At 34.9% G+C, this 19722-nt stretch overlaps 1 protein-coding gene across 9 annotated transcripts in view; it reads left to right on the top strand.

Annotated features, from left to right (window-relative positions):
• Nucleotides 1-350: 350 nt before the first annotated feature.
• GPR174 (G protein-coupled receptor 174) overlaps nt 351-19722 on the top strand; it is a 43210-nt gene continuing 23838 nt past the window's right edge. For 4 of the 9 annotated variants that reach the window (XM_079123082.1, XM_079123077.1, XM_079123081.1 and 1 more), the window contains exon 1: nt 5136-5447. The gene's annotated coding sequence lies outside the window, so the exon portion shown is untranslated. The other 5 variants (XM_079123083.1, XM_079123079.1, XM_079123078.1 and 2 more) reach the window with 3 other exon arrangements.

Genomic DNA, 19722 nt, shown 5'->3' with positions numbered 1-19722 from the left:
GTCCAGCAGTTCCTAACAATTTTTGTCCTAAAACCCCTTAATAATTTGATTAAAAACTATAAATCTTCTTTTAAGTAAAATACACATGTGAATGTACGTAGAAAATTTCATAAATGCTCTCAGGAATTCAAGGACCTTCTGTAGTCAATTTATAGCCCACCAACAAAAACTCATGCCAGGGAGATTATTTTACTTCCAGCACTACATGAGTTTCTGATGTGGTCAGCAGGTTTGACCCAATGCAGAATTGTGTGGTGAATACTTACCCATAATACAGTTCATCCTGTTTCAGCGTTCTTTTCCTGTTAATTGTTCTAAAACTTTCAGTGTCTCTGTTAATATACCTGATATATGATTTACCTGATATACTCACACTATATAAGGAATTTGAGGTTATACATTCAGAGTTTGCTTGTATGAAATGGACACAGAAGGGGAAGAGCCAAAGGAATTTGCCTGAAATACTGACATTTCAAATTGATGGCAAGTATGTGAGCGGATTTTGGGGGATGTATGACACTTGCACTGAGTATTGTATTATGTGGAATATGTCTGTAGATAAGGGTGTTACTTTCTCTTTAGGATCCTGTCTATATATACATACATGAGAATAGGCTAGATAAAGTGACTTTTATGGACTCTAGCCTAATTCTGTGTCACCTAATGTTTAGTACATACATTGTCTCTAACTACTTATAGTTATTTATAAGCATTTAAAATCAAAGAGAATATAACCACCCCTGGATATTATTCTGGTCTGAGCATGTAGATTTAAACATCCGTTTTCTATATTTGCTTGAGCATTGTTTTTATTGGGAATTCTAATACTTATTTGCTAAACTTAAATTGTGATTTTTAATATAACACGCTCTGGACATTTTTGGAATAACAAATTAGGTTCCTTTCATGCCCCAAATGTGCCCTAATACATGATGACATTATTATTAATTTTTTCTTTTTTTGTACTGGGGATGGAGCCCAGAGGCACTTAATCACTGAGCCACATTCTCAGTCCTATTTTGCATTTTATTTAGAGATGTGGTCTCCCTGAGTTGCTTAGTGTCTGGATAAGTTGCTGGCCTTGAACTTTGGATTCTCCTGCCTCAGCCTCCCAAGATGCTAGGATTACAGGCATGCACTACTGAGCTCATTATTTCTTGTTTTGAACACTGTTCTAGACTATCTTTTTTCTTTTATTTTCTGGATAAAGAATGAAATTCAGCTAACAAATTAAAGTTTACTATATTGCTTTTTCAAATGAGCATGGTCTTGAGTAAACTGGCATTTTGCATTTGGCCGCCTAGCCATTTGTCTGTTATAGAAACAACTCTTCACACAAATCTCTAATTTCTTTCTGGATTCAGTGAAGTTCTATGAGATGAAATCTTTTTTCCCCACTATCTTCCATAATTAATTCAGGGACTTTCCACCAAGAAAATATAAAAACATGCAGGCATCAGCAAGAATTGAAAAGTTGGACATGGAAGAAGGTAGTTGAGCAGTTGGTCTGCTCTGTACCTGTTTGAAACTGATATTAAGCCATATTTTGCAGTGCATTTAGGACTACATGGGAGTTTCCTAAATATGAGATCTCTCTGATGCCAACATAAGTTAATTTTCCGAAGCCTGGTGATTTTTCTCTAACCCCTGTGCATGTCTTTAGTCTACTGCTATCAGGTTCTTTTGTTTTTCATTAATTTATAATTACTAATGAAATTCAGTTGCAATATTTTGCTTTTACTAGTAGGTTCTACTATAGTCTCAAGATCAGCAGTGGTATTCTTTGGCTTGAAATCTCCTTAATTTCAAAATTCCACATCAATATTCAGTGTTTTTTGACTATCAAACTGTCTAGCGTGGGGAAAGTTACTTAACATTTCTGGGCCTGTTCATCAGTTATAAAATGGGGTAAAATAGTACCTAAAACATAGGTTGTTTTGATGAGTGAACAGATAATGAATATAAAATGCAATATTTAGCACAGTCCCTGGCATGTGGCCAAATTCTTAGTCTATAAAATACCTTCCCTTCCACATGCAGGAAAAAGTATTTTACATAAACAGGGAATGAATATAATGAGTACATTAACTAGTAACTCCCCCCAAAATAATTTGGATAACTGATTTTTAAAGATTTATTTTAATCTGTTAATTTCAGTACTCTCATGTTTTATTGTTGATGATTCGTCAATTCTGTGCACTTGCATGGCAAAGCATAACTGCAGATTACTGAGTGCTAAACAAATTCTAATCATGACCAAATTGTAACCAAAAAAATGTTTAAAATATGGAAATTTCTTGAAATTGGAAAATCCCTCCCTGATTTTTTAAATTACAGGCCTGATGGTATGAATATGTGCAGAAAAATACATTAATCATAATCTATACTGCACAATGTAATTTTTTACATGCAGGATGACAAAGAAGCTAAGTTGAAATTTAATAATTTTAGGATCATGAGGTAAACATTAGGTGATAATGAAACATTTATTAAAAAGAAAAATTCTCTTCTAACCAATAATAAAAGTTCAAACTTCTCCTTTATTTCCACTTTAAAATATTGTACTTTTCAGAATTTTGCTATTGAGAAATGATAAAAGATAGATCTGTAGCTCTATTCTTAATTTGAGTGAGGTTTGACCTTTTTCTTCTCTAAGTAGATCTAAGTGAGTCAAAATGTCTTCCTTTTTTTAATCTATAAAGGCAAACTCATATAGCTCAGCTTTTGAGTCCATTTGCTATTTTACCTTTCCTCTGTAACTAAACAAGACAAAAGTTTGCTGCAGATAATGCAACTACAGTTAAATCACCCATTTCATAGATTCCATAAGGTATTGGCCAGATGGAAATAACTTTGGTGAAGACATTCTTGTAAGAGTCAGAAAACTGAATTCAGTTTTCAATTTTATCATTAACTCACTTGTGAGACTTGAGCTGTGTTGCTTCTTTCCCACTTTCTTCATCTTTAAAATGTGAGTTTAGACTAGACTATTACTCAGTTCTTATAGGGTAGTATTTGATCAATTTGGAGTGAAATTTAAGACATTGTTTAGGGGTATTCCTTTGGTTCTAATCAGGTTTAAATTCTTTCACCTAAATATAAAAGATAGGTGTACTCTAGCTCAAGAATTTTTACACTGGGAGTTTTATTTCAAAATCTATGAACATTGGCTCCTATGAGTTCTATCTGAGACAACAGGCTGAGAATTCAAAAGACATGTTTTACATGAGGAGACTGATATGTGTGCATTCAAAGCTTATTTGGTGAAAGCAGGCGAGAGGAAAATGAGGATACCCAGAGTTATGTTGGTATGAAGTAGCAAGATTTATGAATTTTTTAAAAATCTCAGTTATTGTTTTATTTAAAAGTACATGCATATAATGTCAAATTATATATTTTTAAAATGAAGAGGCATATTTGGTACTTTAGAAAATATTTGCAACATCCATTAATGTAAAAGTTTCAAACCAAAAGCAAGAAAACTTCCCATAGAAAAAGTAGAAAGGAATAAGATTTATGAAATTTAAGAAACACAAATATCTTTTTTTATTCTTTCCTTATTAAAATCCTGCCATTCTTACTAGGTCCAGTCCAAACCCTGCTACTACTGAAAGACTTGCCTGACTTCCATACTGGAATTCTATCCCTTGATGGATCTGCATTTAGCAGGTTTTCAAAAGATGTTTGATGAGGTGTGCTAAGGCTATTTGATAGGGAGATGGTATCACAAAAAACTACAGACAGACCAAAAAGCAAGTAGAAAAACTTAAATAAACAAAGTATTATCCAGGCTCCAGAGTATGGAATAAAAAGACAAAGTAGGTATAATGTAATTTAGTCTATTGTCAACATACCTGGCACAATGCAAATTTAGATTAATTTACACTGTTTCTCTTTATACTTTTCCTCACTTGTGTGAGACCATTCTCTCTATAGCTAGCCTAGGACAAAATCATTAAAGTTTGCTTTTTTGCAGTTCAGTTTTCTTTATATCCCATTTCCGTCATCCACTCCTACCTTTCTAGGACTAACAAAACCTCAAATAAAGGTTTTTTTAAGTAAATATATTTCTAGAAATGTTGAGATTTTATAATCAAAATCATTGGTGCCTTAAACAAAATAAAAGAGGTATTTTGAGGCATAGGCCTCTCCAGGTCCTCGCTGTAATATATCACAAAGATTTTGGACACATGAGGCTGAACATGTGCTGAAATATTTCTTTCTCCCATGACCTATGTGAAACGTTCCCTTTTTCTGATCTGGAGTTACTACTCCAGTCCTGGAGATTACCTTCTGTTCATCCCCCTGTGGTAGTTGGAGGTGGAGGGTGTGAAGTGTCTGATATAGTGTGACACTGGGCTCTGGGCCTCCTGTGCTCAGGGGTTCCTTGGAACACAATTTTCAAGGGTGTGAGGCTGTGGGTCTGGGTTACAGGTAACCAGTTCCTGTTCACCCAATCCTCCCTAAACACTGGGAGGAAATGGGGTCTTACCTGCACTCCCTGATTGTAGAGACTCTGAGTACAACAAAGAGAGGGTGGGCAGAAAGTGAAAGGTGAGTTATAGTTCCAAATTCCTCTTAAGAAGTGGAATGTTTATTTCATTGTTAGGATTTCAAAGGTTTGTGTATGAACGAATGCCTTAGACAGAGGTAATTCCCACTCTGCCCTCTTCTAATGGGAAATACCTAGGGGACATCCTTAATTAGAGAAATGTCCTCTTTGGTATTGGAACATAACTGAGGATCTGTGATAAAGGATTATACTGAAAATTGCAGTGGTCTATGGAAGGGGCCAGAGGGCACCTAGCTTCCACAAAAGGCTCCATAAACAAATAGTCTGTGTGTTATCACAAACTCAAAGCTGAGTGCAACCACAGAATTGGAAGACAATGCATTATGGCCCTATAAATAGAAATGAGGGTTTCTTCTGCTAAGTGTGAAGCTTTGCAGGCTCTATGTACAGACTGTAGCGTAGCCCTGCATCATTAATCAGAGAGAGAGAGAGCAAGAGCGAGCATGCTGCCCCCTGGAAAACGGAAATGTTCAGTGTGCACAGAGTAGCTTGCATATTTCACTCTGACATCTCACTACCATGTTGAAAAACATGGTAGTAGTTAGGTAATTCTGAGAATTTTATTTCTTTGTTTTTCTTTTGCCTTCATCATTTTTCTTTTGGATTTCTTTTCCTTTTATTTACTCTTTTTTCTTCCTCCCTCCTTCTTTCTTTCTTTCTTTCTTTCTTTCTTTCTTTCTTTCTTTCACTTTTTCTTTCTCATTTTCATTCTTTTCTTTTTCTTTTGTACTTTTTCTTGATGGTCGAAGAAGGATTGGATTGATTGTTCTCAGAACAGGGAGAATTGATGCAAAGATTACTGGCATCTTTATTGGAGTGACTGTCGTATGATTTCTTTGGAGATCTCTGGAGAAAAGAGAAAGAAACTGAAACGGTAGGATCCAAATTTGTAATGCATAATTAGCTTATGTCTGTGCCTTTCACCCTTGATATCTAGAATTGGACTCTCCACAGCAGGTTCTGGATAACCTGTGAGATCTAAGGGTAGTTATGGATAAAATAAACCTAGACCATACTCATATGTCATTTCCTTGGTATATGCACAAATAAAAATAATTTTATGGTTGAATGCCTGCGGTGGGAGGGGGTATAATTTCGAACTTGGGTAAATGGAAGTTTGGCATTTAGAGCTGTTTCATAATGTTTTTAGCTCAATTGATATTAAATAAATAACCCTGTGAACATCTGCAATTTAACCTATTCCATACTAAGAAAAGTTTCTTGCATGAATAGCAAGGTGATTTTCATCTCATTTTTGCTATAACACTTTGGGGATGATTTTTTTTAATCAGTCAAATAATTAAAAATTTTAACTTCTTGTCCTTTTTAAAATGAGCTGTGATTTTAAAAATGAGAGCTATAATATTTCAGGACCTTTAGCAATAAGAATGAATCATCCTCCGTACTTATATAAATTACATATTTTCACTATAAAAGTGGATTTTTGTAATTGATGGTAGATGTGGACATTCTGCTTTCAAAGAAAGCAGTCAGGGAAAAAACATTTTTATGATGACAGAGGGGAAATAAAAAACAACAGGCACAGTTGCTGTTTCTCATAGATAAGCCATATCTATCTGAGTAAGTAATCAGTAAACTAAAAAAAACAACAGACAAAATTATTTGAATTAAATTTTCTTTCCAGATATTCATAACTGACAGAAGTTACTTTTGACAAAATATAATATGCATGTTGAATATTGATTGGATTCAAATAGAAAATATTTAGAAAGATGCCTTCTCACTTTATAGCAAATATGAGGCTATCAATGACATGTAATGTTTAAGAGCTACATCCAAAGATTAAAGTAGAGGAAAAATTGATTTCCATTTGAGATCAGGGAGGAGTGAGGAGGGATGTAATATGAACAAGGATTAAAATTCTAGTACATTTCCTGCTCCTTTGCTGTCAACAATGATGTGTGAGTTTATTTTTATATTTCTCTAATACTCTAATACAGGAAAGAAAAAGTTATAACTTTATTAAATAAGCAGAACTAACTATTTTGCAGAGCTTGGGTCATTCAGCAAGGAATATTTCTTTCCTATGGCTGTTTTAAATCTCTGGTAATGGTATCAATCCTATTGATGGACTTCAACTTCATTAGCCCAGGGAAAGATTCCTTCAGTAACACTGGCAAATATTTGGATCACATAAAATCCATCCTCCATGAAGTTTGTGTCCAAAAGGGGGAAAAGTTTACTGTGCTTTGTACTTGTGAACGCAGGTACCCATCTGCCTTGCAATGTATTTGTTGTAATATTTCTGTGGGAAATGTGTCTAGTGTATCTATTCGGTTGGGTCTAGGGTAGTATAGTACTGAACATTGTAAAGTTTAACAAACACAGTTCATGAGCTTTCACCTGAAGACCATTATTAATAGATGAACTTGATTATTCCTCTTTGTACTGAATAACGAAAATGGAGAGAAGAAAAAAGCACGCCTTCAGTCTTTCTTTCATAGGTACTTTTGTCAGATACTCAAAACCAGAAACAGAACTTAATTCCATTTCTTGACCCCCCCCCCATTCAAGCCTGAGAGAAGGGACCACAGTTGGTACCATTAATTTTGTCATCAAAATGACCTTTTCATAGCCTTCTTAGGGATGATCTCTCAAGAATCTGTTTCCAGATCCCAGTGAAAGAATAAAACTTAACAAACACAAATTCTAATCCTGTCACTCACTGGTACAATGGCAAACATCTGACATTCTTTTGTGCTTTGAAAAGTGAAATAGATTGTTAGTTTACTAATTGGAAAAACTGAGGCTCAGCTTTTGAAGTAATTGGGCCAAGTACCTCTGTAAGGCTTTGCCAGAGAAAAAACTAGAACCTAGGTCTCTTGACATCTCATCCAGTGCTCATTTCACTTCTTCCTGCTGCCCAACAAAGTTTGTGGATTGAGACATGCATTATTCATTTGGAAATGTTAGAAGATGTCATTTTGAAATCACTCAAGAACTTCTCAATACCAGAGCATATTTTAGTATTCTGCCAAGGGCTCCAATTTTGTATCAGACCTTGATTTGCTGGGCTTTACCACTATTTCCTTGTAAGAATAAGAAAGAATTATTCCTACTCTGCCCATATAAAAAAATCTCAGGATATAATTGATGCTAAGCGTTGTAATACAACATTAACATATACCTGGCCATGTACTGGATGCCATGTACTATGTCTAGTGCCAGGGAAACAATTTGTCCAATACAGAAGATAAGGGAAAATATTTGGGAAGTCTTGAGGTATAGGAGATTCCAGATTTGAAAAGATGAATCAAGATTTCAGGATATTTGCCTGACAAAAACAAACATATATGCTGATTAGCTAAGCATAAAGTATGAGGAAGCTAAATTATCATAGTAATTGGTGGTGTGTGAATCCCAAAGATGATGCACTAATTAGTGACTTCTTTATTACTAATGACCATACATCTAGGTACTGTCTAAGATTAGAAAATTAAAATGGGTTTTCTTTGGTTAGCCTTTGAAGACAAATATTGGGAGAAAAGAGCATGATACAGAGCATGATATAGAGACATCATTTTCATTGCAGCAATAGGTGCAGCTGCATCATCAAGGAATCCAAACGCAGATGGAGTTCCTGAAAAAACTTGGAAATTCATGATATCAACCCAAAACAAGTCTGTACAGACACTGAAAACCTGGGTATGGGTAGGAACTTTTACTAATTTTATCTAGTGAGGAAAATAAAATTTAAACTACTGCCATGATCAGCTATGTGGGAAATGTAGAAGCATGACTTGCCCTTAGAATAGAAACTGAGGCTTCCAATTCAGGCTTGGTTGCATCTCAGACAGCATGATTACTATCTCACTAGGGACTTAAAATATATGCAAATATTTCTCATCAAGTCAAAAGTTCCTCAACTTTTTCTTACTTCCTGTTAATGTATTTGTTTCTTCCAAAATCTTTTGATTAATGCTGCACTATGGTGAACAATAAGTTTTCTCCACATTCTTATCAGCATATGGCTTTAATATTGTTATATGTAGCTAAAATTCTTCTAAGTTTTACTTGACAGATCAGAGTCAAGTATTTCTTACAAGCTAATGATTTATATTATGTGCTAAAATAATTCTTACAACTTCATTATAGGATGAAATAATGGTCTGATATTTACTATTTACTATAGTATAGGATATTTTTTAGATGATACTAGGTGACTTATAAGTTGGTTATTTAAAACTAAAAGTGTATTATTCTGAGTGTCTAGTCTATTTGAACTGTTGGGTCAAATCATATACTGAAAAAGTGAATGGCATGTAGAAGATAGACTGATTTATTATTTATCAGATGTGTTTTTAAAATTAAATATCATCACTAAATTATAAGAAGAAAAAGTCCACAGAGAGGAATTTTAAAGTCTGTATTTCATTTTAATATATATTTTCCTGATTCCCTATTAATTCTTTTTACATTTAATTTTTAATTTATATTTATTTATGTTTTTATTGTCACATTTACTTATTTTTATTTTTACATGTTAAAGGGGTACATTATGGTAATTTAATGCAAGTATATAATGTGTATTAATCAAATCAGGGTAATAAATATTTCTATATCTTTAACCATTAATAATTTCTACGTGCTGGGAATTTCATACTCTTCTAGTCCTTTCAAAATATATCATATGTTGTTTTGCCCAATAGTTTCCCAATAGTTGCACTATTGTGCTGAAGACGAACTAGGAGTTTACTCTGTGCTTTCTGATACCCCTTATTGAATTGGGATAGCCATCACAGAAAACAGTAAGGAGAGTCCTCTGAAACTAAAAATAAAACTACCATATGATTTGGCAATTCCATTACTAGGTATATACCTATAAGAGATGTAATCTTTTAACCAAAAAGATACTTGTGCACCCATATTTATTGAAGCACTATTTGCAATAGCCAAAAGATGAAATCAACCCAGATACTGTTCAGTGGGTTAATGGATAAAGCAAATACTATATATTTACACAATGGAATACTACTCAGCCATAAAAATAATGAAATCATGTCATTTGCGGCAACATGGATGGAACTTGAAATCATTTTGGTAATTGAAACAGGCTAGACACAGAATAAGAAATATATGAAAATACATGTTCTTACTCATTTGTGAAAATCATTAAGTCAAGTTTGTAGATAAACAGAATGGTAGAGTGATCAATAGAGATGGGGAAGGGTAGAGGGGAGGTGAAACAGCTATTCAAGGGATATCTATTAATTCTCTTTTATTATTATTATTTTATTTTTACAGACTGCATTTTGATTCATTGTACACAAATGGGGTACATCATTTCATTTCTATGGTTGTACACAATGTAGATTCATACCATTCATGTAATCATACATGTACATAGGGTAATGATGTCTGTTTCATTCCATTACTCATTGAATAATCTAAAGATATATTTATTTGACTTTTTCTCCCCACATTCCCATGATAGTAGGGAGTATATTCTTGGGTATATTTTTAATTGGAATCTTTTTTTTTTTGTCTTTTTCCTTTTTAACTCTGACATCTTCTTATTCAGAAAGTACCACAGCCTTCTCTCTCCTCTAAGGGACCTAGGGTTAAAAGTAGTTGGTACTGATTTTTTAATACTTCATAAAACTATTCAATATTTCTAATAAAAGAAAGTTCAGTCTCTGGACCAATCATTGGTCTCTTTGAGGAAGAACCACTAATGGTAGATAAGCTTGTTTTTTTACCAAAAGCAGTCATAGTCCACATTAAGGCATCTGATGCATTCTGAGGAACTTTCCCTCTAAAACTCTATGACCTCCAAAATCTTATGAGGACTAAAAAGAAAAATTTACCCAGGTGAAGCATAGTGTGACTATGACAGAATAAATTGTGAGGTGGCTTGCCTAGATGACCAATCTGAATTAATTAGGAAAAGTAGATTTGGAGGCCAAGTTGTCCTGAATGGTTGATCATACATTGGACTTTGCTCTGGCTACCTTGCTGAAAGGTTCCTTTGGTCATGGAGGATACAGTAAGCTTCCCTCATTTTTGAACCATGAAATTCAATCAGGCAAAACACTACAAGTGCATTTTGCAATCTGAGGGAAAACAGTGTTGTTTTTCAGAACACAAGGTATGACCTGGATCATATTTGAAGCAGAATTTCTTGTTAATAACCATCTTGATTGTAAATTACAGTTGTAAGAATTGCATGCTAAAAAATATCATCTGTGTGTCTGTTTAGGGCTTTTCAAGGAGAAAAATCACTCAGGAAATTTAAACTGTTTGACCTTTGGAAATTGTTAAATTTGAAAATCCCTGTAACATAGTCCAATAAGGAAGAGATATTAAGGTTGATTTCCTTGGATTATGAGTTACTCTCTGACTGGGACTTGTGCCAAGCATATATGGCCAGAGTAAATCCCCAGGTTAAACCAGTATCTGAAAATTATGGGCATGATGGCTAACCATGCTTGTTTCTCTTCAAGTTCTCTGATACCTATATTCTGAGGGCTGCTTTAATACACTGGGTATAGGTACAATCTTTTCCCCATTTTTTTCATTTAATGGCACCTAGGAACTTGGAAATACTTTGAATACATATGAAGATGGAAATTGATGGTGAATCATCTGATACAGTCCCCTCTAAAGACTTTATCATGTTGCTTTGAAAATTCTAAGTCTAATCTAGTAACATTTGCCCACATTAACCCACTTGTTATGTTGGACCTAGGCATTGGAAACACTGCAAAGACATGGTGATCAGTTCATTATCTTTTTCTGAAAAATTCCAACACATCAGTTATAATGATGAAATTAATATATTTTCATATCTGAAAAATTGTTTTCAAAGTAAGGTTTTAATTCGCATAGCCCTCTTATGGATGGAAAATTATATTCAGTTTTGAAACATTAATTTTGGAATGTAATTGAGGTTTGATCTGCTCAGTCTCACTCCTACATAGGCTGACTTCATTTTCTTCATAGAGAATTCTGAGTCTTTGGACTTGTTCTACTCCCATAGCTCTGGGAGTTCAATCTGGTTTATTTAGAAAAGAAAATTAATCAGTTTCCCAAAGTGATTTAGGGTTTTGGAAGCACATTTAGGAATTTCCAGAACCTCCTCACAGCTCTAGATGTGAGCTTCAATACAAGGCCAATGCCTTGCCATCAACAGAGTCAATATCAAATTTAGGCCATCTCTTAGCTGCTGTTTTCTTCCTGTAAAACTTATGCCCTATTCTAAATCAAGCATCTTCTTAGTAATGACTCCAGAAAAAATATTAAATATCTGTGTAGCTATACAGAATCTAGGATTTTGGATCCTATCTCTTATGGTCTCTAAATTTGATCTTGACACTTAATCATCATAAAAAGCTTGTTATTCTTTCTTATTGTACACTTATAATGTACTAAGAATTGGGCAAGATGTTTTACAGTATGACAACTCTATTATTTTCCCCATTTTACAGATTAGGATAGTCATATTAAAAATCCAACAACTAGCCCAAAGTCTGAATATTACTGCCTTGGTTCAGTTTCCATTTTTTTTGTACTAGGGATTGAACCCAGGGTCACTTTACCAGTAAGGTTCATCTCCAGCCCTTTTTATTTTTTATTTTGAAACAGGGTCTCATTAAGTTGCCAAGGTTGGCCTTGAACTTGGCATAATCCTAATGTAGCCTCCCCATTAGCTGGAATTACAGGCATGCCTTGGTCATTTTCTTTTTTAAAAATGTTACATTGTTAAAGTATGGCTGATATACAAAAAACTGTATATATTTAATATCAAACCCAGTTTTGTTGGTTGTGAAGGCTCTTTCCATTATGCTGTGCTGTCCCTGTATGAAAAAGTCACATCTCACAACAAGGGACAATTTTTTTTCCACTTGAGAATCAAGGGACTTTGTAATAGTAGGAGTTGAAATGTGATAATTTCAAAACAGGCTGTTATCTTACTAAATATAGCCTAGGAGAATCTGGAAATGGGAGGGCAATTGAATAAAACATACAGAATAGGGAATAAAATGAATAGAAATTGAGGGATTATAAAAAGTATAGCTGAAACACTTTCCAACCAATCTTCATGGTGTGTTTAATATTTTTCTGTTGTGATATGGGTAACAACAGGAAGCATATAAGATACAAACTTTGAATTCATGCAGCTTATTTACTTGGGGAGGATAAGCTACCACATATTAAATATGATAGCATAAAAGGAATTTAGGAAGAAGGTATGTAACTTCTTGACACTTTTTGCCTTAGAGAGTCACCACCCAATTTATAATTAAGCTGATGTGATGTGAAAAAGAGCCCATATTAGAGCTTTTATAGAGAGTTTTTTTCTTATCCCTAATCTAATCTATATCATGCTAGGGTTTAACAGCAAACAGCTTGAATTGCAGATACAAGTCTCCGTCAGAGATTAGAACAAAATATGTGGTTTTAGATATAAGTTAAAATCAACACAAGGAAAAGGCTCAGAAAAGAAATATATAAAGAGATACTCCTAAACAGGTCTAAGGGAATAATTTTATTTATATGTGTACTTGTTTGCTGGCATCCTACTGCACTCTACATGGGCTAAGGGACATTAGAATTGAAAGGAAAAGTATGGAATATTTCATATATACATCAGTGCTACACATCAACCATCAGAAGAGAGAATATTTTTGTATTTGTGAGTAAACCTTTACATTAGCATTAAGGACTTAGAGTTACAGGATGCCTGTCTCATGTACATAGCACAAACTGTGGTTACATTACAAACGAAATTAACTGGAAATGTAATGTAGTAACCATTTTATTCAATCAGCTCAAAACACTGAATTAAAGAAACAAAACAAAACACAAGAACAAGATTTTAGGTCAGTTCATCTCCTGGAAACATTGATCATTCCTGACCGTGGTCTCCTGCTCTCTGTACACACATATATACCCTCATGACCATGTTTCTTAACCAATATGAAATAGAGAAAGTGCCTTGGAACATGCATTCATGAACTCTGTTATAAATCATGGTGTTAGCAGGAGCCAATCCCAAGCTTCAGTTTTAAGTCATACTCTTTGGAGCTGACTAGGAGAATAAACCTGAAAAAAATAAAACAACTAAGCTTCCTCATTTTTCAGTTTCTCTATCTGTGAACACAATATGATTGAGGGTACTTCTTTTTCACAAGTATGGATCATCATACTGATGCCCAACAGATACTTTGCGTTTCTTTGCTAAGGGTTCCTCTACAATTTGCACAGTACCATGTGCTATGAGATTGAAATCACACTGCAAAACTTAAGTGGCACCTTCCTTTCACCTAAGAAAAATCTTCAGCACGTGGCAGCATTATGCCTGATCAAATTTTCAGCTTGAAATGCTTATGAAAAGCAAAATAGTCACAAGACCTGCAACTGAATAAATGAGAAAGGGAAGCATGAGTTTTATTGATCAGTGAAATTATTGCTTTCATAAATGCCATACGGAATAGCCTAAATACCTTAAGGTTTACTGTGGGTTTGTGCCTTAAGTATATGGAAACTTTCTATAAAAATTAGCATTTGACCTGCTCAATTTAAAAATTTACTTTGCACATCTTTTGTTTTGTCTGTTGGATCATTGCCGTCAGTCTACAAGTTTTAGAGGGCAGGGACCATATCTCCTTTCTTTCTATTTCCTGTGACATCTAGCACAGTGACTGATTTATAAGTTTTTACTATTCTCACAACTTCATTCCTTCCAGCTTGGTAGTTTAGTAACCTGTAGCAGCAGGAAAGTTTTCAAAGAAGAAAAAGATCATTTGCCCCATTTTAGTTATTTTCTTTTGTTCATCTTGAATGCCAGTGGAAATGGATGAACCCAACCTAAAGAGGGCCTTGACATTTGTATTTCTGTATGGGGGAGGTTGAATGAGAGAAAAGAATGAGAGAGAGAGAGAGGAATATGTGACAGTTTCTTTTGCACATAATAAAGAATATTTGTTTCCATTCCTTTGCAAAAATAAAATAGGAAGGATACTTGTTTCTGATTTGTACACTGGTGTCTGATTTATAAAATTGACAGCTCTTAACAACATTTAAATGTAACAAGCTTACATTTAAATGGTTTGACTATCAGAAGAGAAATATTCATACACATATTTGAGAATGTACAGTGGGAAGAAAATGTGATGTGTATAAAGGAACACAAGGCTTTTGAATTAAAACTCATGTTCTAGTCTTGGCTACCATTAAAATATTATGTAACTCTGAGTCCCTTACTTTTGCTGGACTTCAGTTATCTTGTTTGTCAAAGCTAAAGAATCAATAGAGATTCATAGATTATTAACATCCAGGCTGGTGGCACATACCTATAATCCCAGTGACTTGAGAGGTTGAGGCAAGAGGATTACAAGTTGGAGACCAGCCTCAGCAACTTAGCGAGACTCAAATTTAAAAAAGGCTAGAGATGTAGCTCACTGGTAAAACATCCTTGAATTTAATCATCAGTAGCAAGAAAAAAAAAAGATTATTAACAAAGCTTTAATAAAAAATTAACAAAGTCTGATCTTTAAAATGCTGACTCAGTTTTGCTAGCAAATGAGAAATTATTATAAAACTCATTGAATCATTGTCTGTGTCACCAACATGCCTATCAATGTAAACAGCACGTTTTTCCAGATGCTCAGTGTGTGCATGTGTTGACTGAATTATTCCATGTTTAGGCTGCTAAACAGGTTTCAGTTTATGATATGAGGGATTCAAGCTGTCTATAACCTGTTTTCTACTCTCCTCCCATGGTATATGTTCTTCATTTGCCTAGTTTGCAGTGGTTCCGATGAGTTACTTAAAGAAGGTAACTAGAAAAATACCTGACGATTCCCTGTGAAAGTCTTTGATCTATCTTCTAGTTCTATAGTTAATTCATTATCTTAAATCCACTTATCCAATTATAATGGTTTTGAGCTTAAAAGTACACACTGTCTCTAAGGGATGTTTTAATGGGGAGCTGTCCATGACAAGAACGAGTCTGTGCTAACTAGAAAAGTCTGTTTAAAACTATGGGTCTTGGGTTACATATGGAGTGCAGGCAGAAGGAGTTGTGGTGTAAGGATTCTCAATCAGGCCTGATGTGGCAAAGCATTGAAAAGGAAGGACACAGGCTTTCTTCTTATCTTTTACAATTGTTATATAGATTTGAATCCATTTTACAAATCAGATTTTCTACTAGGCTTACACTGTCAGAGCTCAAATAACTTTAGGGACAATCAAGTACAACTTCCTCATTTTATAGATAAAAGATCAAGATCCAGAAATAGAAGGGGACGTTCCCACAGTCACACCACCATTAATTGGTGATGAGGCCAAAACTAAAAGCCAGGTGTCCAAAATTTCTGACTAGTGCTCTTTCCCCTACGTAGTATTTTTACTTGGCTTAAGTAACATGTCTTAGGAGTTGAAAAAGATAGCCAACAAAATAGAATGGTTTTAGGGTATATGACTAGTCTACAAAAAAATTAAAAGTGACCCAGCAAACCAGAGTCCATTTTGTGATATTTTGCCTAACTCCTCTGATCCATGGACTAAAATAAGTGAAATTATTAAAATTAAAAAGCACCCAAGAATATTCACCATTTCAGTAGAACCTTCTAACAAGCTAGATTTTTTCTAGTGTTCATGATTAAAATGTGACCCTGCTCAGTGATGTACTCTGTCCCTGTACAATATTATTCTAGTTTGTCTTCACATATTTGCTCCACGAGGTAGTGCTTGGGCAGTTCTAGTTCTGCCTTTACACATAATAAACTATCAACAGTGATTAGAACTTGGTCACTTTATAAATTCCTGCCTGGGTTTTTTTTCCTAACTCCCATGACAGACCACTTCAGATTCTGAGTGTCTGAGAATGTATTTTGGTTATTCATCTTCGTCTCTGGTCTGTTTCTTCTACTTTGTTACCCTCATTTGAAGACAAAAAGAAAATCAAAAGAATTATAAAGTACTTTATTCTCACCACTATTTTTCTTTCTCATGTATTTTAAAAATATTTATTGAAAAGTTTCTATGTGCCTAGTGTCCTATTTATCAGGTGCTAGACACAGGAAGTAAAGCATGAATTCTACTTATTGAGAACCTATTATGTTTGTTAGTCCTCATTAAAAGGACTAACACCCACATGTGTACTTAGGAGCTATTACATTGTCTGTCTTCCCTCTGTGTTTTGGGTCCTTGTCTCTCCTTTATAGGATCCCTTCCCAACATTTAGGAAGCAATCTGACTTCCCAGGCAATCCTAATGTATGTCGCACCTAAGACTGCCTCCCTTTATGTTCCTTCACTATCTTCTTCATACCAAGTAAAATGTGTCCCTTTGTATTTCATAATCTTGACTTTCTGAAGTGAAATAGCTCATCTAGTTGATTACAGTTAATATACTAATGTGTGACCCTTCCTTGTAGTGTTTTCACTTTATTAGGATATTACTGCAGACACAGTGCCTTAAAGGACGGAATCTATAATGAGACATTTCAGGCAAGGTAGCCATCCTGGAGCAAAGAGAGTTGGGGTGTAGTTTTTGGTGCCCCTAAGTCACTCCACATAGGAAGCTAACTACAAGAATTGCAAGGGTATTTCTAAAATTTAATGTGCCTCCTAGAAACAGCAGTGCTGACAGTCAATGGTCAGCTGGGTCTCTGGTCATGTATATTTACTAACCAATGAAATGACTGTGGTTATGAGGACTCCTCAGGAAAGATTGCTGACTGAGATAAAGAAAGCTCCAACCCTCCAACTGTGTTGTGAGTTTGATTACAGGCTGTGGGATTTTTCTAGGATAGCTCATCATAGTTAAGAATGTCTTGTAAAAAAAGAAGAAAAGAACTATAAGAAATAATTTAAATTTTTTTATTTAACTCTTTTAATATTTTTTTAAATTAAAAATCATAAATTTACATAGGGCAATATTGTTTGATTCATTCTGTTATTTTTCCCTTCCCCCCACCCCTCCCACCCCACTTTTCCCTCTATACAGTCCTTCCTTCCTCCATTCTTACCACCCTCCATATCCCTAACCCTAAACCTAACCCTAACCCTAACTCTAACCCCTCCTACCCCCCATTATATGTCCTCATCCACTTATCAACGAGATCATTTGTCCTTTAGTTTTCTGAGATTGGCTTATCTCACCTAGCATGATATCCTCCAATTTCATCCATTTGCCTGCAAATGCCATAATTTTGTCATTCTTCATGGTGGAGTAATATTCCATTGTATATATATGCCACAGTTTCTTTATCCATTCATCAACTGAAGGGCATCTGGGTTGGTTCCACAATCTGGCTATAGTGAATTGAGGAGCTATGAACATTGATGTGGCTGTACCTCTGTAGTATGCTGATTTTAAGTCCTTTGGGTATAGGCCAAGGAGTGGGATAGCTGGGTCAAATGGTGGTTCCATTCCAAGCTTTCTGAGGAATCTCATACTGCTTTCCAGAGTGGATGCATTAATTTGCAACCCCCCCCCCAGCAATGTATGAGTGTACCTTTTTCCCCACATCCTTGCCAACACCTATTGTTGCTTGTGTTCTTGATAATCGCCATTCTAATTGGGGTGAGATGAAATCTTAGGGTAGTTTTGATTTGCATTTCTCTTATTACTAGAGATGTTGAACATTTTTTCATATATCTGTTGATTGCTTGTACATCTTCTTCTGTGAAGTGTCTGTTCATTTCCTTAGCCCATTTGTTGATCGGATTATTTGTATTCTTGGTGTAGAGTTTTTTGAGTTCTTTATAGATTCTGGAAATTAGCGCTTTATCTGAAGTATGAGTGGCAAAGATTTTCTCCCACTTTGTAGGCTCTCTCTTCACATTACTGATAGTTTCCTTTGCTGAGAGAAAGCTTTTTAGTTTCAATCTATCCCAGTTGTTGATTCTTGCTTTTATTTCTTGTGCTATGAAAGTCCTGTTAAGGAAGTCTGATCCTAAGCCAAGAAGTTGAAGGTTTGGACCTACTTTTTCTTCTATAAGATGCAGGGTCTCTGGTCTGATTCCGAGGTCCTTGATCCATTTTGAGTTGAGTTTTGTGCAGAGTGAGAGATAGGGATTTCGTTTCATTCTGTTGCATATGTATTTCCAGTTTTCCCAGCACCATTTGCTGAAGAGGCTATCTTTTCTCCATTGCAAATTCATGCTCAAAACACTAGAGAAAATTGGGATAGTGGGAACATTCCTTAACATTATAAAGGCCATCTACCCTAAGCCCATGGCTAATATCATTCTAAATGGTGAAAAACTGAAAGCATTCCCCCTAAAAACTGGAACAAGGCAGGGATGCCCTCTTTCACCACTTCTATTCAATATCATTCTTGAGACTCTAGCCAGAGCAATTAGACAAACCTGAGAAATTAAAGGGATACGAATTCTAAAAGAGGAACTCAAACTATCCCTGTTCACTGATGACATGATTATATATTTAGAGGAACCTGGAAATTCCACCAGAAAACTCTTAGAACTCATAAGTGAATTCAGTAAAGTAGCAGGTTACAAGATCAATGCTCATAAATCCAATGCATTTTTATACATAAGTGATGAATATTCAGAAAGAGAAATTAGGAAAACTACCCCATTCGTAATAGCATCGAAAAAAATTAAATACTTGGAAATCAATCTCACAAAAGAGGTGAAAGACCTCTACAATGAGAACTACAGAACACTAAAGAAAGAAATTAAAGAAAACCTTAGAAGGTGGAAAGATCTCCTATGTTCTTGGATAGGAAGAATTAATATTGTCAAAATGGCCATACTACCAAAAGTGCTATACAGATTCAATGCAATTCCAATTAAAATCCCAATGGTGTACCTTACAGAAATAGAGCAAGCAATTATGAAATTCATCTGGAAGAATAAGAAACCCAGAATAGCTAAAGCAATCCTCAGTAGAAAGAGCGAAGCAGGGGGTATCGCAATACCAGATCTTCAACTCTATTACAAAGCAATAGTAACAAAAACGGCATGGTATTGGTACCAAAATAGACAGGTAGATCAATGGTACAGAATAGAGGACATGGACACAAGCCCAAATAAGTACAATTTTCTCATACTAGACAAAGGTGCCAAGAATAATTTTTTTTTTTTTTTTAACAAAGAATGTCTTGTGACCAGGGAGTGATTTGTAATCCAGCCACTTACATTCCTACCTTCACT

Source organism: Sciurus vulgaris, assembly GCF_902686455.1.
Source record: "Sciurus vulgaris genome assembly, chromosome: X".
Classification (NCBI taxonomy): Eukaryota; Metazoa; Chordata; class Mammalia; order Rodentia; family Sciuridae; genus Sciurus; species Sciurus vulgaris.
This window is presented reverse-complemented; position numbering and strand designations above follow the sequence as displayed.